Raw genomic sequence first — 20,186 nt, 5'->3', positions numbered from 1 at the left:
GTCAATGGAAATTACGTGCTTGTCAGCAGAAGAGCTGAACCCTAAACCAAAGGAGCTTAGATAGACCCCTCCCATTCTTTTGTGTACTCAGCAGTGTAATTCGGCTGCGATGGGCTATTCCAGGAGATCAACTCGGCTACAAAATGTCCCAAGCTTGCAACTGGAGTTCAAAGCGCAGCGTGTCATTGTGCTCAAAAGGAAGTGTTCCCTCAGCCCAGTCTTTTAAGCAGCGGCTTCAGTAGTGTCTGTATAAAGAATGGTTTATGCGCTCGTTAACGGCAGCAGTGTCCTCCACTTGGCAAAGGGCGCATAGGCAGGATTTCCTCTTAAACATTTTTGTAGTAGGAACAAGCTACCTTAGCTCCCCACTATCTTCAGGTTCAATTTAACGGCCTGGGCCTACTGTAGTGTTTCCTACCCCCCAACCTCTATTTTTCATTATAGTATGCGGGCTCCCAAGATGGTGGCCAGAGAAGCTGACTTTTTTGCCGGGCTCCACATTTGCAAGATATTAACAAGATGCTACTACAGTCTCTGAGAGCTACTAGGAATAGTTTCAAGATGATTTATACCCCAGATCACATCTGCAAAGGGCATGAATAAAGGTGTTTTTGTTGACTGCCCCCCCCCCCGGTAGATTTTTCAAAGCTTTTTACATGCTCCATAACAATTAAAGCAGTCGTGCTTCTTGACCTAAATCTGTGATTGGTCAGTTTCATTGGGTTACCTCAGGGCTTTTTTTGTAGCAGGAACTCCTTTGCATATTAGGCCACAGACCTCTGATGTAGCCAATCCTCCAAGAGCTTACAGGGCTCTTATTACAGGCCCTATTGTAAGCTCTTGGAGGATTGGCTGCATCAGGGGGCGTGGTCTAATATGCAAAGGAGTTCCTGCTACAAAAAAAGCCCTGGGTTACCTCATATAGTAATATCAGGGAGAAGGAGGAGGAATTCTTGATCCGATATCTTAAGAAACTCTAAAGCTGGCCCTGGCAATATTTTGCCTAACCTTAACCTACATCATAATTGCCTGGCTATATTAGAACTTTGAGCTCCTTGCAGGAAAGGTGGGATTCAGATGCACAAGCACATAATTTGATTTGGAGAAGGAACACTTGCCATCCGAATACTTCTGACTAACCGCACTAGTATGCAGTTTTCCTTTGGACCTAATGTTTCCCACTGACGCCTGTTATGTGTGCAGATCCTTGGCCAACATGGTTCCAAAGGGTTTGGATCCAGCCAGGTCTTTTTTCACTTGGTCTCACCTAATTCTCCTCCTTACTATAGCCCTCCTATCACATGACTTTTACCCATGCAGGTCTCATGATCCCCAGCGTAGTATTTTTGGTGGTCAATGGAGACCTCTTCCAACTTCTTCACATAGGGATGCCAGCCTTCTGGTGGGTCCTGGGAAACCCCTGGAATTACAGCTCATCTCCAGTCAGCCAAGATCAGTTTCTCAGAGGGAGGGAAATCGATCCTTTGGCGGGTAGACTCCAGGGGTCATTTTGTAGAAAAATAGGTGGTGGAGCTCATCCAGGGATTGTTATGCAGCTGCACCTACTATTCAATGGACAAGGTAGGTAGGTGGGGAGGAAGAGGGGGAACCCTCAGGTTCAGGAGCTGTGCTCCTGTGAGCTCCTGCTGAATTCAAGGCCTGGTAGACTCTATGGCACTGAATCCCTGCTGAGGTCCTTGTCCTTTCCAGGCTCCATCCCCAAATTTCCAGCAGTTTCTACTTGGATCTGGCACCTAGTGAAAAAACTGGTTGGATTCAGCACAAAGTATGGGACTGGCAGTACATGAAGGTTTCTTTGAACCAAGTGTTCTGGGCATAGCTGTAATTCCCCCCCCCCCTTTAAAAAGATAGTTGTGTCCCTTCCATCCTGTTCTGGTACCCTCATCAGGGTTTCATTGGTTATCCAGATATAAGATTGCAAATCTGTACATTGTAATTGGAGCTTACAAACCTCATTGAAGGTGTTAATCATTAGTTTGATGCATGCTGAAATGTAGATTTTTATGGCTCTAAAGCATATTGCGTTAGTACTAAAATAAGCCATCAATGCCAGTCCACCCTCTATTCACGGCTAAATATTTAAAGGAGGTTATTTATAGCTTCTTTAATGAATTCTTGGCTAAACAAAATGAAATTATGCCCTAGAAAAGTAGGACCTATTTTGTAACCAGCACCAGTGCATCTATAAAATATAGAGGCATGAATATGTATTTTATATAACAAAGGGGTTAAGATCTAATCTAATCTTACCAGAGCTGGTTAATTAGGAAAAAAAAAATTGAGACCCAATCCTCACCATTCTTACATGCTGCAAATCCTATCAATTTCTCTGTAGTCTGACAGGATATATTCTCTTTTCCTCTTTCCTGCCATTATGGGTTACCCGTCATTTTTTTTTTTTTTTACTGCTTTGCACAAATGGTTAGTGGTCTCATAAGCTTCAATGTCATATTATTTTGCTCACCTGGAGATACAGGTAAAGTTCATGGAGAAATTGTGCCAACAATTTCATTAGCCCTGTTCTGGAGCATCGTAGCTTGGTGTAATGGTTAAATTCACCGACTCTTTATCTGGGAACCAGTTTGGTGTAGTGGTTAATTGAGCGGACCCTTATCTGGGAACCAGTTTGGTGTAGTGGTTAATTGAGCGGACCCTTATCTGGGAGAACCGGGTTTGATTCCCCACTCCTCCACATGCAGCTGCTGGAATGGCCTTGGGCCAGCTATAGCTCTCGCAGGAGTTGTCCTTGATAGAGCAGCTTCTGTGAGAGCCCTCTCAGCCCCACCCACCTCACAGGGTGTCTGTTGTGGGGGAAGGAGATTGTAAGCCACTGAGACTCTGATTCAGAGAGAAGGGTGGGGTATAAATCTGCGGTCTGCTTCTTCGTGGTACATTTTTAAAAATATTAACTTAATATATTTATATATTCTCTTGGGCATCTCTGGACCCAAATCAAATCAAATCAAATTTTATTCTTATATCCCGCCCTCCCCCACCAGAAGGTGGGCTCAGGGCGGCTCACAGACATGACACGTCATGATTTAATTAAGACAAATAAACAACATTTTAAATATAGTACAGTTACATAAATAGATTAAAATAGATAAAAATAGGTGCTATAAATTCTGTCATCCCAATTACATACTATCAAACATCAGTTTCAGTTACCCATAAGATGGCTAAAGTTACGATGATTTAATTAGTTCAGTCTGGTCCTAATTCAAATGCGAGCTGGAAAAGAGAGGTTTTGCAAGCCCTGCGGAACTGGTTCAGGTCCCGCAGGGCTCGCACCCCCTCTGGTGCAGGTGATGGTGGAAAATAACAGCTAACAGCGACCCTGGAGTCCTGATATTTCTTGGTGGTCTCCCATCCAAATACTAGCCAGGGCTGACCCTACTTAGCTTCCGAGATCTCATGAGCCTGGGCTATCCAGGTAAGGGCCAAAGCAGGTAGTGACACTATAAAAACATTTTGATAGAGCGTAAAACAACAAATATAAAAAAGTTAAAACACCCTTATACCCCCCCACTAGCAGGGTATTTCTTCTTTGTCCAGGTTAGGCTGATCTTAAAGCTCACTGGATTAACTTTGTCTTATGGATTCACCCAGAGGGTAGGACACCCCTGCCCCTCTGAACTCTTCCGGGAGGTTGTTCCAGAGGCATAGAGCAAACACTGAAAAAGCTTGAGCCTGGAGTGTTGTAGAGCAGTGGCCCCCAACCTTTTTGTCACCAGGGACCGGTTTTGTAGAAGACAATTTTTCCATGGACCGGTGGGAGTATTGGGGGTTTTGCTGCCCCCAGACCCCATCCCTGCCCCCCATGGGGGCCTTTGAGGAGTAGGTGAAGGTTTCTGCCTCACTCCGCCACCCGGTTGCTAACAGGCCACAGACTGGTACTAGTCCACGGCCCAGGGGATTGGGTCCCCTGTTATAAAGTATGTCTTTGATGAGAGAAAACAAATTTGCTACATAGGACTACACAGGGAGAGGCTTTTTCAGGGCTTTTTTGTAGCAGGAACTCCTTTGCATATTAGGCCACTCCTCCAAGCGCTTACAAGGCTCCTTTGCATATTAGGCCGATCCTCCAAGAGCTTACAGGGCCTAGTATAAGTTCTTAAAGTGCTGGCTACATCAGAGGGTGTGGCCTAATATGCAAAGGAGTTTCTGCTACAAAAGAGCCCCGCTGCTTCTTATCTGAGAACACTGCCACTGCAGAATGGGCACTGCAACTTGTAAAGGCCTCTGAACTGCAGCATAAATTGTCCTTATGCTGTTAGAGTGAGATCCTATTTTTGTAGAGCTAGCTCCTAAAAGAATCTTGGCTATACACTATCCCTCAATATCCATATAACAACAGAACCAGGACACAGGGATAGATCCAGCTGGCTTCTTTACTCAGGCCTTCCCAATTCCCCTCCAGAAGGAGAAGGAGGGGGTTGGATTTATATCCTGCCATTCACTCAGAGTCTCTTTTCCCTTCCTCTCCCCACAGCAGACACCCTGTGAGCTAAGTGGGGCTGAGAGAATTCTCAGAGAACTGCTTTTGGAAGAACAGCTCTATGAGCACTGTGACTGGCCCAAGATCACCCAGCTGGCTTCAAATGGAGGAGGAGTGAGGAATCAAACCTGGTTCTCCCAGATTAGAGTCCACACACTTAACCACTACACTAAACTGGCTCTTAATATAGCCCACATCCCACGTTACATCCCTGTATATCAAAAACTAGGATAGCCCTAAGTTTCCCACTGGTTGGAAGTCTTTGAGAAGTAGTAGTAGTAGTAATTGGTTTTTTATTCTCTGCTTTTCTCTAAGGAGTCTCATAGTGCCTTACAATCACCTTCCTTTCCTCACAACAGGTGTCTTGTGAGACAAGTGGGGCTGAGAGAGTTCTGACAGAACTGTGACTTGCCCAAGGCCACCCAGCAGGCTTCACATGGAGAAGGGGGGCATCAAACTTGGTTCTCCAGACTAGAGTCTGTCACTCTTAACCACTATGCTGCACTAGCTTTGGGGAGCATTCAGTCACGCAGCCAGCTTTTTCACTCAACGTCCCACAGTTCCCCTCGTTATTTTAGTCCTTGTCCCATATGGGTCCTGCCTGCAGATCCCAAGATGTCTAACATAACCTTTCTGAGTGGCCGGAGGGAAACCCTTTCTCATCGGGGGAAAAGCTGGCTGGATCTACAGCATAACCCCCATGAGCAGGAACCATGCTTATAAGTTGTGGTTATACGTGGGCCTGAGGGTATATGGGAAGTGAAGGCTGGCTCCCTTGTCTTAACTGTTCCACTCCAGACTGTGGAAAGACCTCCCTTGCTTATTTGTGAGAGTGCCCTAGACACTTGTTTATAAGTGTGTGCTGTGTAATATATATGCATATGAGGACATCTCTGATATTCATATGTGTTCATATGTATGGAATATAAACTCTGTATCATAAACTGATAGCAGGGCCTGAAGAAAAGCGGTTTTCCAAATCTTTCATCATATTCCATATGTTTTACACAAAAATTTTTTGTTCATCTATCTTGAAAACCATCTTTTTTTGTTTACTAGTAAAGCCAGAGGTTCTTCGTTGCCACCTAAATAATAATGAGGGCAATGTTAATCTCTTTATTTTTTTCCCCTTAATTTCTTGATTGCTTTTTTCCTCTGAGGCAATGGAGTGTGGCTGATATGCTCTCTGCTGCCTTATTTTGCCAGAGAGCACTGTCAAGACTATTGCCTTGTTTAATGGGTCCAACAGAGACACAAAGGCACTCTCGGCAAAGGGGCACGTTCCTGACCCTTGTCCGCTCCAACCAACTCCTTTGTCTTTCCTGCCTCTCTCAGACATTTCTGTATCCTTTCCTAAGTACAGAGGCAGTGGGCACTGAAGTTCTCCATGTGTTCACCAGCCACGGAGAGTTTGAGGTATGTACTTCACAGAAACTGATTCACAAGTTGCCAACACCAGCCTTCTTGATTCTGTGCCACTTGAGAATGTAGATTGGAAAGATCATGGGTTGGATCGCCCCTTTCCACCAACAGAAGAGCTGAAAGAAGGATCCCTTTGGGGGCCACCCTAAAAAATAAGTTATGCTGGGGATCATGAGACTTGCATGAACCAAAGCTATGTCATACGAAGTAAAGACAGAAATTCGGTTACTTCGAGCAAAACTGCCTGAATCCAATCCCCTGTGACTAAATGCTTGCCTCTTCTTGCCTATGAGAAATTGTGGATTCTACCTTTGCCTGTTATCTCCTGTTCTAGTTTTGAGCACGCAGGGAAGTTCAGTGAAGCATTTAAGCAGCCCCTCCTGTCTCACCTCCAGGGTATAAGAAATCTATACCCAGGGCTTTTTTTTGTAGCAAAAACTCCTTTGCATATGAGGCCACACCCCGCTGATGTAGCCAATTCTCCAAGAGCTTACGGTAGGCCCTGTAAGAAGAGCCCTGTAAGCTCTTGGAGGACTGGCTATATCAGGGGGGCGTGGCCAAATATGCAAAGTGGCTCCTGCTACAAAAAAAAAAGCCCTGATGCCAAATATTCTATAGATGTGTGATGTGTTTTGTTATTCAAGAACTTTTGAGTATAAAATCTGTGAACCAAGGAACTGACAAAACTTTTTATGGGATTACTAAATACATTTTAAAAAAAATCAAGGATACTGGAAGATCAGCTTCTTGAAAGCTCGCTCAAAGCAAGTGGTGGTCTTTTCTTTGGCCAAAGTCTTTCACCACTTGAATGTATGCAACATGACAAACAGAAATAAAATTGAAAATTATTAGATCATTGAATAATGGATGTGGGTCTTTCCATCAGATTTCCCCCATACACTCATCCATCGAAGCCCTTGGCATATGTGCCTAAAGCAGAAGGCTCCTGCTCTCTTCTTGACTACCCCTGCCAAAAATGGGATGGGCCAAATGAAAGCACATTGCCGTTCTCTAGGTCCCCATGAGTTAAGTCCACTTATTTTCCGCTCAGTTTTGCCCAATTCCATGGTCTCCATTTGTCCACTTATTTTCCACTCAGTTTTGCCCAGTTCCCCTCTTTACTCGCAGTCCCTGTCTCATGTACATATTTGTTATGTGCCATCAAGTCATTTCCAAGATATGACAACTCTACGAATTAATGACCTCCAAAATATCCTGTCATTAACAGGCTTGCTCGAGTCTTGAAAACTGAAGGCCTTTATTGAGTCAATCCATCTCACACTGTGTCCTCCTCCTTTTACTGCCTTCAACTTTCTCTTGCATTTGTATGTGCAGCTCCCATAATCCCCAGCATAGCCATTTTGGTAGTCAAAGGGTAACCCCTACTTCCTTTTTTCACTGCCAGAAAACCTTGTTGGATACATCCCCATACCGTGCACTAGGGTTGCCAAGTCCAATTCAAGAAATATCTGGGGACTTTGGGGGTGAAGCCAGGAGACTTTGGGGGTGGAGCCAGGAGACATCAGGGCGGAGCCAGGAACAAGGGTGTGACAAGCATAATTGAACTCCAAGGGAGTTCTGGCCATCACATTTAAAGGAACCGTACACCTTTTTAAATGTCTTCCTTCCATAGGAAATAATGAAGGATAGGGGCACCTTCTTTTGGGGCTCATAGAATGGGACCCCCTGGTCCAATCGTTTTGAAATTTGGGAGATACTTCGGGGAGAGTCACTAGATACTATACTGAAAATTTGGTGCCTCTACCTCAAAAAACAGCTCCCCCAGAGCCCCCGAAACCTCCAGATCAATTCCCCATTATACCCTATGAGAATCAATCTCCACATAGAGAATAATGCTCAGCAGACGTGAGAGGATGCAAGGACTACAAGTCCCAGCATGCACCTCGCGAAGGGAGGCCAGACTGGAGCGAATAGCAGGCCGGCGGTGGGCGGGTCTTTGTAACTTGGAGGAAGGGAGAAGCCTGAAGCCAGGCAGGAAAAGAGACACGACGCCGTTCCACCCCCACCCCCGCTATCAGATTTTTAGGGAGCAGGGGATTAGGCTGCTAATCCAGGGGTCCCCCGGCAGGGGGGGGGGTTGGGAAGCCTACCATGCACCAATTTCTCCTTTTGCATCTACCTGCATTTCAGTGGTCTTCATCTGATAACCTTCTCCACATTGTCACCGTAATGTATAATATGATTCATTGTGTGGCTTTTCCACACCAAGTGAAGTGTTTCTGTGCCAGTGTTGTACATTCCTGTTGGCCGTTGATGATGCTGAGTTGGAAATGTGCTTTGTGATATGGAAACGGCTTCTGCTGAACCATGTTATGGGGACTGGATGGCACAAAGAATGTGCCTTGATATGGTTGCCGTTTCAAAGTGTAAAGCGCTGGGTCTCACCTCTATGCTTATACCATTTATTTACAGTTTTTGTGATAGTATCCTAGCATGCCAAGATTTGTGAACTACCGATAGTTCAATCCACAGGTTTTTTTGTAGCAGAAACTCCTCTGCATATTAGGCCACACACCCCTGATGTAGCCAATCCCCCTGGAGCTTACAGAAGGCCCTGTACTAAAAACCCTGTAAACTCTTGGAGGATTGGCTACATCAGGGGTGTGTGGCCTAATATGCAAAGGAGTTCCTGCTACAAAAAAAGCGCCCTGGTTTCACACTCCATTATTTTGAGGACTAGCTGTGCTCCCTGTTTATTTAAAATATATATATATATATATAGAAAAAGTAGCCCTGGCTTCAGCACCTTTGGATTCTGTTTCAAGCAAATGAGTTAGCTGTTCATTTTTACTCAGCATTTACCATAGCAAAAGATGAGCTTGGATTAAAAGAAATTGAATGTGTGCGCTTGTGTATTTGGTATGCAATATTTTTGTATTACAAATAGCTCTGTTCTAACCCACATTAACCCCATGATATGTGAATTTTGCCAACTCCCACTGTGTCTTTTAAATCAAATCCAGTGCATCACCAAGTGTGTTCTAATTTCTAAACAAACTCGTCTTCCAGTGGAAGTCCTTTAATATTCTACTGTAAATTAGACAACCTAAGATGAATGGAGTATCTTCGTTAATTATGGAGTTTAATTGATCAAAACTACTAGACAGGGTTTTATTTATAGCAATTTCACGCTGGATTGGGTTCTATAATATTAACTGGCCATTTTTTGGCGGAAGGGTAAGATGTGCATTTATCCAAAAACCCTGATAATCAGATAGACATAAGTCCGATTTACGTCAGCTTGCAATGACAGTGGTGTGAGGCGGGACACATGACGTTAGAGAAATGGCAGGTGTTTCTCACATTGCCTGAAAGCTGGGCTTTTTTTGTAGCAGGAACTCCTTTGCATATTAGGCTGCACCCCTCTTATGTAGCCAATCCTCCAAGAACTTACAGGGCTCTTATTAAGGGCCTACTATAAGCGCTTGGTGGATTGGCTACATCAGGAGTGTGTGGCTTAATACGCGAAAGAGTTCCTGCTACAACAAGAGCCCTGCCAGAAAGCCACTTTGGGTGTGTATCAAGTCTGTCCTTTATGGAGGCACAACCAATGCTAGCTTCTTAACTTCTGGTCAGTATGATACAAGTGTATGTAAACCTGCATTTGTTGCTTTTACTCGTTACATTTTTTTTCAGGTAAGCACCAAAAATACTGTAAGATTTCATCAGAAAATGTGAAGAATTTGATTTATTTATCTGCAGCCCTTTCCCCTGTTGGGGACCTACAGTGTCATTCTTCCCTCCTCCATTTTGTCCCTCACAACAATAGCCTTCTGAGGTAAAATAGGCCAATGTCCCTCACAACAATAGCCCCATGAGGTAAATTAGGCTGACAGAGAGCACTCAAGGACATGTAGTGAGTTTCCTTGGCGAAGTAGGGGATTCAAAGCCAGTTCTCCTAGGCCGCAGCTTGACATTCTAGTTACTGCACTACACTGGCTTGCCACTTCTAGAGATTCTTGAAAATTAGGTCTCTTTCAATTCCATTAAACTGAAATAACAAAGAACCATCCTAGGCAAGGCCCATGGAAAATGCATGGGGGGGGGGGCGGGGGTTGCAAGGGAGCAGTGTGCAATAGATGAGTGTGCTCTTTTCCTAATCTCATCTAGTTCTCCTTCATCTAGTTCCTTGCAGTGTTTAGAGGGAAAATAAAAAAGGGTATTTTGCACATGAACATCCAAATCTGCCTTTATACTAACTCAGACCTTTGTCCCATCACAATTGGTATCCTCTACTCCAGTTGGTAGCAGCTCCCCAGGATCTCAAGAGACATCATGCTGGATCCAAACAACTTTTCTGCTTGCCTGGTAAGAAGGCTATGTTAAGAATCCGTTAGGTCTATGTCTACAAAAGCCATGTGGGGTGGGGCTGTAGCCACATAAGGTCATCAGCCACAGTTGGCAAACTTCTGGGAGGAATTGAGGGTGGGGACAGCGACACACCAGTGTCCCGCCATCAAGCAGCATTATTTCCAGTGAAAAACTGAAAATGATGTCATCACATGGGACACGCTAGGATTTCCCCAAAGCTCTATGATTAAACTATAACATTTTGGTGAATCCTACAGTGTTGCCCCCCATGTGAGGACACCACTTCTGCTTTGGTGCCAGAAGCGATGTTTCATGCCAGTCTAACAGCAACACACGCATCCATTTCACCACCTCCAGCCTGTGAAGCATTGGCAGGGACCGGGGGAAACACCCAAGAGGGAAATTGGCAGAAGACATGAGACAGTGAAAAAACTGGCTGAACCCAGCCCATCCTTTCCATATCAGAGCTCCTCTCAGAGAAGAAGATATTGAATTTATACCCCACCCTCCACTCTGAACCTCAGAGCCTCAGATCAGCTAACAATCTACCTTACCTTCCTCCTCTACAACAGACACCCTGTGAGGTAGGTGGGGCTGAGAGAGCTCTCACAGAAGCTACCCCCCTTTCGAGGACAGCTCTGCGAGAGCTATGGCTGACCCAAGGCCATTCCAGCAAGTGCAAGTGGAGGAGTGGGGAATCAAACGCGGTTTTCCCAGATAAGAGTCCACGCACTTAACCACTACACCAAACTGGCTCTTGGGTTCAAGTTTTAGGCCCTTCTGTGTACAAGGGCCCGTGGTTCAGGCCATCTCTCATCTGCCTCATGCTAGCCTGCCGTTAGACTTCCCATCAGATCTCATGCCTGCTTCTCCAGCTGGCTCCGGCCCTGCTGTTTGTATGTAATTAATTTTGCATGCCAGTAGGTAGCAGTGCTGAGCAGGAGGAACAACAGAAAGCTGCCAGTCAGAGACGATAATTTATTATTCATTTCTGTTATAGGTGGGGTGTGTAGACAGTTACAGTAATAATTACTAAGACCAGAGTGTTTCCTAGGCAACTGGGTTTTTTTCCCCCTCATTCATGCTGTTGTGGAGAGTATGCCTGTAAAGCATGACATTGCTGTATTCGGAGGTTTGTTGCCCTCCTGCTGTTCCAGGTTTGAGGTTAGTTACAGCATCATAAGGGGCTCTCAAGCATAAAATACTCAGGCTGGGATTAAAGCCCAGGGAGAACGCTATCACCGAGTCTTTGCCTCTCCTGTTTCACTTTTAAGTAACAAGGTTATAAAAATGCAAATGCCATTTCAAGGGGGTTATAACTAATATTGGTAAGGATTCCTTTAAGTTGGCAAACATTTATTTCTGGGGTGGTTTGGGGTTTTGTGTTTTTTTTTTTCCTTCAAGAGAGAGAGAGAGAACCATTTCATTAAAAATAAAATTTGCAAACAGGGTTCTCTCTGTCCCTCTCCTTTTTTTGTATATAACTAGAGGGGTCGATCAAGCCGAAATGTTTAGCATTATAAATCAATGGGAAACCGCTCCATGGAGCTAATTGTCAGTGGCTGTTCTTCTTGTTTATCCATCCTTTTATGATAAGAGCCAAAAAAGTAACACATTTCTTTCAGCGGGATCAACCCCAAGATGTGGTAAGCTAGCTAGAGAAGAAGGAGCCTTTATAAGAGATCTATCAAAGAGATCTATAAGAGATTTATCAACTCATTACATTATCCTGTATCTTTACAGTGTGTGTTCCCTCCACCCTGAATTTTAAAAGGTGTTCCTAGCATCTTCAATGCAGTATTTCTCTAAGCTGTGCCAAGCAAAGAGAATTCCACACCTAGCCTAGTGTGGAGGTGTGGAATTTTGACCCCTTCGATTGGGATGGGAGATATCGAGGCAAATTTCGACTGAGACAGAGCTCATATAAAGTTGGTATGAGGCCAGAGTTCCCTGCTTTGAGATGAAATACCCCTTTCTCCGAGGGTCTTTGAGATATATGATTATTGCATTTAGGTCTCGTCAAAAGGTTAATGGTGGCAGGGAGTACGGGTAGGATAAATGCTGCCGATACTTTCTTTCTGCTGCATTACGTGGCATCGCTGTTTAAGGACTTGGCTTCAAAGATCTGTGTAAGGCTGATGCGCAAAGATGAAGCCAGTGCAGACTATTTGTCCAGCTCAGTATTACCTCCTTTAATTGGCTGCTGCTCTCAGGGGTCTCAGGCAGAGAAAAGCCTTTGCTGATACCTGAGATCCATTTCTACTAGAGAGACCAGGACTTTTCTTGAGCAGAAACAGAGTTGTCTTGTTGTCAGGGGGTGTGGCCTAATATGCAGATGAGTTCTCACTGGGCTTTTTCTACCAAAAAAGCCCTGAGAGAGGCTGAACTTCAGGACCTTCAACATATGCTGTGGATCTATCTGATATGCTTTGTATGTTGTGTATGACAGACACAGCCATCGTAGTCTTTCTGCACCATCTGCACAACTAAATAAAATCTACTACCATCCTAACTATACTAAATACCAGGGGTTGTTTTGTAGAAAAATAGGCGGTGAAGCTTAATAGTATAACTCATTAGTATATGCCCCCTCCAACCCGTTCCACCAGCCAAAAGCAACCCAACGCAAGAAAGGAGAGCCCTGGGTGAGCAAAGCCTGCTAGAGATCCAGCCCTCCCCCAGTCAAAAACCCAGCAAGCCCCCCCCCACCCCATAAGAAGTGGAGAAAGGGTAGCACAGGCTTCTCCAGGGGTTAATGAGGGCTGCTGAGGGTGTGCCAAAGCTCCTGGTGGCTGGCTGGCTGCCCATTCTCCTAATCCAAGGATCGTTATGCAGCTGCACCTACCGTTAAATGGACAAGGTAGGTGAGGAGGAGGAGGGAGAACCCTCAGAAAGGTTCAGGACTGGAGCTGAGCTTCTGTGAGCGCCTGCTGAACCTGAGGCCTACTAAATACCAACTATAGTATATGGATGGGAGACCAACAAAATCCAGGGTTGTGATGCAGAGACAACCATGAAAGTCATAGAATCACAGAGACCATCTAGTCCAGGGGCGGCCAAACTTGCTTAATGTAAGAGCCACGTAAACGTCAGATGTTTGAGAGTCACAAGACATGAATGTCATGTTTGAGAGCCGCAAGCCAAGGAAGAAAGGAAGATGGGAAGGGAGGAAGAGGTGAAAAGAAAGCAACTTTAACTTCAAGTGCATTCTCCAAGCTGCCAGCTGGTTTGACTTGGAGAACTGATTTAAAGAGAGAAATGCTTCCACCAAGTCAGCTTCAAGAGCCACATAGTCACATGTGGCTCCCAAGCCTCTGGAAGTCCAGTGTTGCTACACAGAGGCAAGCCATGGAAATCCACCTCTGAACATCTCTTGCCTTGAGGGTCTCCCTAAGTCAGTTGCGACTTGATGACAATTAATACATACAAATGCATAGTTAGAAATGAGGAATTATCTACATTTTAAAATATATCCTCAGCAGTTTTTGCCTCTCATCCAAACATACAAAAGTGGTTTGCACACTATTGCAACATTAAACCATCTTTTTAAAATATATATATATATTCATTATCACATTTATATACAGCCTTTCCACATGGATACAAGCTGGCTTACAAATCAATGTTAAAAGCATCACATCTAGGTCTCCTCCACTGTAATTTTGTTTTAATGTTCTTTTTTTTAATGCAACAACAAAAAGTTTTCCATTGCTCTGATTTTTAAGCTACTTCTTTTTAAGAGCTAGGATATATGCTTTCACCAGATATAATGAAAGTATACTGAGTCAGATTATTAGGGCTTCTAACACAGCATGGCCTCCTTTAACTGGCAGCCATTCTCTGAGTCCTCATGTAGAGGTTTTCTCCATTTTTGCCAAGGCCATTTCATTGGAGATACTGGTCTCAACCTGAGACCTTTAGAGTTTCAGAGGGTAGCTGAGTCAGTCTGCGGTGGAACAGTTAGATCTGAGTCCACTAGCATCTAAGAGACCAACAAGATTGTCACGATATAAGTTTTTAAGAATCAAAGCACTCTTCATCAGACATAGACCTTGATCAATTAGCGTTGCCAGGTCTAATTCAAGAAATATCTGGAGACTTTGGGGGTGGAGCCAGGAGACATTGTGGGTGGAGCCAGGAGCAAGGTTGTGACAAGCATAAATGAATTCCAAAGGGAGTTCTGGTCATCACATTTAAAGGGACCGCACAAATTTTTAATGCCTTCCCTCCACTGGAAATAAAGAAGGATAGGGGCACCTTCTTTTCAGGCTCATAGAATTGGACCCCCCTGGTCCAATCCTTTTGAAACTTGGAGGGTGTTTCAAAGAGAGGCATTGGATGCTGTGCTGAAAATTTGGTGCCTCTATCACAAAAAACAGCTCCCTCCAGTGCCCCAGATACCCATTGATCAATTCATTATATCCTATGGGAATTGGTCTCCATAGCCTATGGATTGCCCAGCAGGCGTTTCCCTCCCCCCCTGCTTTCTGATGACCCTGAAGTGGGGGGAGGGCCTCCAAACCGCAGGATCCCCTGCCCCCACCTGGGGATTGGCAACCCTATGATATATTCAAAGCATGCAATCAATGCATGCAATTAATGACTGAGTTCTGGGACCTTGTCCATGCTTCCTATAATCATGGTGCAGGAGTTCTTTGCTTTGTTGGGTCCTCAGAATCCAGGGAATGTTCGTCTTCCACTCCTCCTTCATCCCCTGTCATTTCTGCATTCTGGATAGCACAGCTAGGATTATTAGGGCTGTACTTCACCAGCCTCTTGTTTGTTGGGTACTTGTCAAGCCCAGAGTCTAGAAATGGGTCATAGCAAGTATCAGTCTTAAGGTGTGCGGCCTGGAATTCTGAGACCCAGTTTGGTGTGGTGGTTAAGAGCGGGGAACTCTAATCTGGAGAACTGGGTTTGAATCCCCCACTCCTCCACATAAAGCCAGCTGGGTGACCTTGGGCTAGTCTCAAAGCTGTTCTCTCAAGAGCAGTTCTTTCTCAGCCCCTCCTACCTCACAGTGTGTTTGTTGTGGGGAAAGGAAGGAAAGGTTATTGTAAGCTAGCTCCTAGATTCCTTTGGGTAGTGAAGGGTGGGGTATAAATTCATTTCTTCTTCAGTGTGGTTTGCCGGCTGCAAGTTGGGGAACTTCTAGAGATTTGGGGATGGAGTCTGATGAGGACAGGGACCTCTGAGTGGTACAATGCCATAGATTCCACCCGCCCAAACACATTTTCTCCAGCCTGGAGGTGAGCTGTAATTTCAGGGGATCCCCAAGTCCCACCCGGAGGCTGACATCTCTAGGATTAGTTCCTTCTGCAGGCCAGCCTCCAATCTTTTAAACCTGGAAGTATTTCAAACAGAACTGGTAACTTCAGGCACTGTGGATCATACACAGCCATCTGCCTCTCGTTTGCCTGGAGAGAAAAAAAGTGGGATATCTTTTCAACTATAGAAGCCTATCAAAGGTGAACTCATCAACATTTTGAGCACAAGTTTTCTTGAGATGAAAATGTCTGACATTCTCCAGGCAAAGGCTACTGCACAATTCAGCAAAAGGAATGGGGCGTCTCTCCCCCACACCCTTAATACATATAATGTACTTTCAGTAGTGAGTTGGGAAATATGTTCTCTTTTTCGATTTTCAAAATATGGTAACCCTACCATGATTGTTTATCAAGAAACAGCAATATTTGCTGTATATTCTTAAACTCAGTTGGGCAGGGCTTTTTTGTAGCAGGAACTCCTTTGCATATTAGGCCATACACCCCTGATGTATCGAATCCTCCTGGAGCTTACAGTAGGCCCTGTACTAAGAACCCTGTAAACTCTTGGAGGATTTGCTACATCAGGGGGTGTGCAGCCTAATATGCAAAGGAGTTCTTGCTACAAAAAAAGTCCTGGTTGGCAGATTCAACAGAAGTCATGTTTGGGTTCTAAGCTGCGGTCCCGTGGATATTTACAAGGGAGTAAGTCTCACTGAACTTGCCTTTAGTTCCAAGCAGGAATGTGCACAATTCAGTCATCTGGTTCAAAATAAGCTGGCGATTCCTTTTAATTGGCTGAAGTTTTAACCTGTGGGTGAGTATGTAAGCAAGTCCCAAGCCTAAAAGTGGAATTTCTTTACTTTATTAAGGCAGGAAACAAATGTTTCAGTCATCAGGCTGTGTTTGTGTCTGACCCACAGGGCTTTTGTTGTAGAAAAGGCCCAGCAATAATTCATTTGCATATTAGGCCACACCCCCTGACATCACCATTGTTTCACACAGGGCTTTTTTTGTAGAAAAAGCCCAGCAGGAGGTCATTTACATGTAAAGCCACACCCCTTGGCACCAAGCCAGCCAGAACTGTGTTCCTGCTCAAAAGAAGCCCGCTGACCCATATTTGTCTTAAGAGAAAACATTGTGCTATGATATTTTTAAAAACTGTCCTCTTATTCCCTGAATCCATTTTTCTCCCTCTCTTCCTTTCTCCTCCCCCCCTTTTTTTTGAGGGGGAAGGCTAAAGATTTCTCTGCATCCTAGACAAAGGAAATATTTAAACTGTTAAATCTGAACAAAGATACAGTCTGCATATGACTTCTCTGAAGCCCTATAAAAATTCTTTAAAATTGCCTATTCACTCAAATTTACTGAGTGTAGCAAAAATGTCAAAGGCATAAAGTCAGAGAAGATTGAATAAAATAATGCAGAAAGACAGATTAGTCATGCACAGACCCACACAGCCTTTCACAGCACACAATACCACTTTTTATTACCGCTCTAACTTTACAAAGGCTATGCTCAATACATAGAGGATGATACATGGTCACTCATGTAATCTGCCTTTGATTTGGAGGCTCATTTATCCAGACCCTTTTCACAAAGACATTGATGAGAGATTTCACTGTTTCCACGGCATTGTTTTATTTATCATATATAATGGCTGGTGGGAAAAAGAAAGTAGGAATTATGTCACAGAGTCCCCCCAATAAAGGAGTTGCCATAGTAGAACCTGCTGGACAAAAGTTTTCCTGACACATTCTCTTCCCCTCTCACAGCCCAAGCCAGCCCTACAAGGGGGAGGAGGCCCAATTTAGACCAGAGGGGGGAATCATTAAATGGCACCAAATTGTCATTTATTTTGCTTGTAATTTCATCCGCATGAGGAGGATTTTTTTTTTTTTTGGCCCCAGACGCTGAAATGTTTTAGGTCACTCTCTGCTCTCACCCTCCTTTATCTCCTTCAAACCCCTTTTTAATATTGAAGGCTGTCAAAAGCCATTGAGGAATAGCATTTTCTAAGTTGTTTACAATATGCAGCTGCCCTCTTTCTTTCTTTCTTCTTCTCTCTCTCTCTCTCTCTTTCTCTCTCTCTCTCTTTTTAAAATATAAAGCTGTCTGGAAATTACCTTCCCCCCCCCTCTCCTCTGCTCTTCGCCATGTTTTAAATTTGAGCAATATTTTAATTATTTTTAGAGCGCCGTATTTATTATTTATGCATTCACAAAAGAAAAGCGACTATTTGTCAGTCACAGTTTTGTATCTTGCAAATTTAATAAAGAGCAGCCCTTAAGATAGAATTTCTGAGCCTGCCAAGATTGACAAAAGCCAGCTAATGCAGAAATGTCAACAGCAAAAACCGCATCGGCCACTTGGCGATGCCTCCCAATCAAGGGAAAAGCAGAGGCTGTGTGTAAACAAACAAAAAAATGTATATCCGGCAAGATACCTGCGGGTGCGTACGCACAGTCTGCCGTGGCTGGGTGGTAAACTGGCATCTGGGACGTGCCATTTACGACTGCAAGAAGTGGGGGTCACATAACTGAATTCCTGCTACAAAAAAGAGAGCCAGTCTGGTGTAGTGGTTAAGTGTGTGGACTCTTATCTGGGAGAACTGGGTTTGATTCCCCACTCCTCCATTTGCACCTGCTGGAATGGCCTTGGGTCAGCCATAGCTCTGGCAGGAGTTGTCCTTAAAAGGGCAGCTGCTGTGAGAGCCCTCTCAGCCCCACCCACCTCACAGGGTGTCTGTTGTGGGGGGAGAAGATACAGGAGATTGTAATCCGCTCTGAATCTCTGATCTCAGACAGAAGGGCAGGGTATAAATCTGCAGTCTTCTTCTTCTTCTGAATGCTTCTCTGCACGCACTCTCTCTCTTACATACACACAAAATAATCCCTTCACACAGAAAACTAGCATGTCCAGGAGAACACTAGACACCTTCTTCTAAATCAGTGGTTTTCTCTGAGCAGGGAATTTGTGGCAGAGGACCAGGGCTTTTTTTGTAGCAGGAACTCCCTTGCATATTAGGCCACACAACCCTGATGTAGCCAATCCTCCAAGAGCTTACAGGGCTCTTAGTACAGGGCCTACTGTAAGTTCCAGGAGGATCGGCTACATCAGGGGTGTGTGGCCTAATATGCAAAGAAGTTCCTGCTACAAAAAAGCCCTGCAGAGGACCATTTAAGGCCTGCATCTGAGGTGGTTCAGCCAAGGTTTGAATCCCTCAGAGAAAGAGGGTTATGGACACATGTAAGTATGTATTGTCAAGTCATAACCGACTGATGGCAATCCCAGCTAAGGGCTTTCAATGCAAGTGAGAAGCAGAGGTGGTTTGCCATTGCTATCTTCTGCAGACTCTTCCTCAGTGGTACTCCATCCAAGTACGGACCTTACTATGCTTTCAAGATCTGATGAGGTCAGGCTATATACCAGGAGTGGCCAAACCTGCTTAATGTAAGAGCCACATAGAATCAACATCAGATGTCTGAAAGCTGCAAGACAGGAAGGAAGGAAAGGTGTAAAGAAAGCAAACAGATGGGGGAGGGAGAAGTAGAAAGAAAGCAACTTTAAATGCATTCTCCAAGCTGACTTGGCTTGGAGAAGTGATTTATTTCCTTTCCTTTCATTTGATTTATATCCCGCCCTACCCCACCGAGGCGGGCTCAGGGCGGTTCACACTTAAAGAGAGAAATGCCTTCTCTGAGTTTGCTGACGGGGTAGGGGCTTCAAGAGCTACACGATATTGGTGAAAGAGCCACATGCGGCTCCCAAGCCACAGTTTGGCCACCCCTGCTATATTCCATGCTGCCTTCCCTGCAGAGAATTAGAGTTAGGAAACCACAGAAGACTTAAGAAGAAGGGGCAAAGTCTACTTGGCTGGATATTGTTAGGTTAGCTTCAAACTAATGCCATTGTGGAAATGTTGGGACAGTCTTGCAAACCTTGTAATCCACCAAATCAAATATAGACTGCTAGAAAAAGCCTACTGGGATTCTGATCATCTGTTTCCCCCCCTCCCACCCTAAGACAGCAAAAACCGAGGGGATATGACAAACCACACTACATGATTATGGGAGGTTCAAACACAGGAATCTGCTGTTCATGCAAACGTTCCCAGGTTTAGGCCTTTGCATCTCCAGTTAAAAGGATCACCTCCGATCCTTTCAACTGGAGATGCCAAGGACTGAACCTGGGAACTCTTGCATGAAAAGCAGATACTCTACCACAAAGCCTCATGTTGACTCAGATAAAGGAACTGGTCACTCTTGGTTAACACTAGGTATTTAAGCATGAAGAATGTACATTAGTTAAGGGCATGTTCACAAATGTCACAAAGCAGGATTTTTTAGCTTCGCAGATCCATTTTCGATGCCATCTTCAACAAAGGCCTTGCTTTGGGTAGTGTTGCTAGTCTTCATTTAATTTTCTCCCATTGACTTTCCATTGCTCATCTCTTCTTGCAAGCAGCTTAGGCATCCTCCAACCACTGTTGGTGCACTAGCATCCAAAGTTTACTATCTTTATCCCCATTGGGTTGAATCCTGTAAAATACTGGGTTCAATGCATGGTTGTTCAAAACAGGAACATACTTTATTGCTAACTATGGAACAAGAAAAAATGGCGGGGCCATGACCCCTCTTATAAATTAT

The 20,186-nt window shown here is 44.5% G+C and overlaps 1 protein-coding gene across 1 annotated transcript in view; it reads left to right on the top strand.

Moving 5' to 3' along the window:
* URI1 (URI1 prefoldin like chaperone) overlaps positions 1 to 20,186 on the top strand; it is a 113,011-nt gene that overhangs the window by 64,226 nt on the left and 28,599 nt on the right. The gene's annotated exons all lie outside the window — the stretch shown is intronic.

The sequence above is a fragment of the Heteronotia binoei genome, chromosome 14 (assembly GCF_032191835.1).
Source record: "Heteronotia binoei isolate CCM8104 ecotype False Entrance Well chromosome 14, APGP_CSIRO_Hbin_v1, whole genome shotgun sequence".
Classification (NCBI taxonomy): Eukaryota; Metazoa; Chordata; class Lepidosauria; order Squamata; family Gekkonidae; genus Heteronotia; species Heteronotia binoei.
Note: the sequence above shows the minus strand (reverse complement) of the source record. Positions and strands in the feature narration are given on the sequence as shown.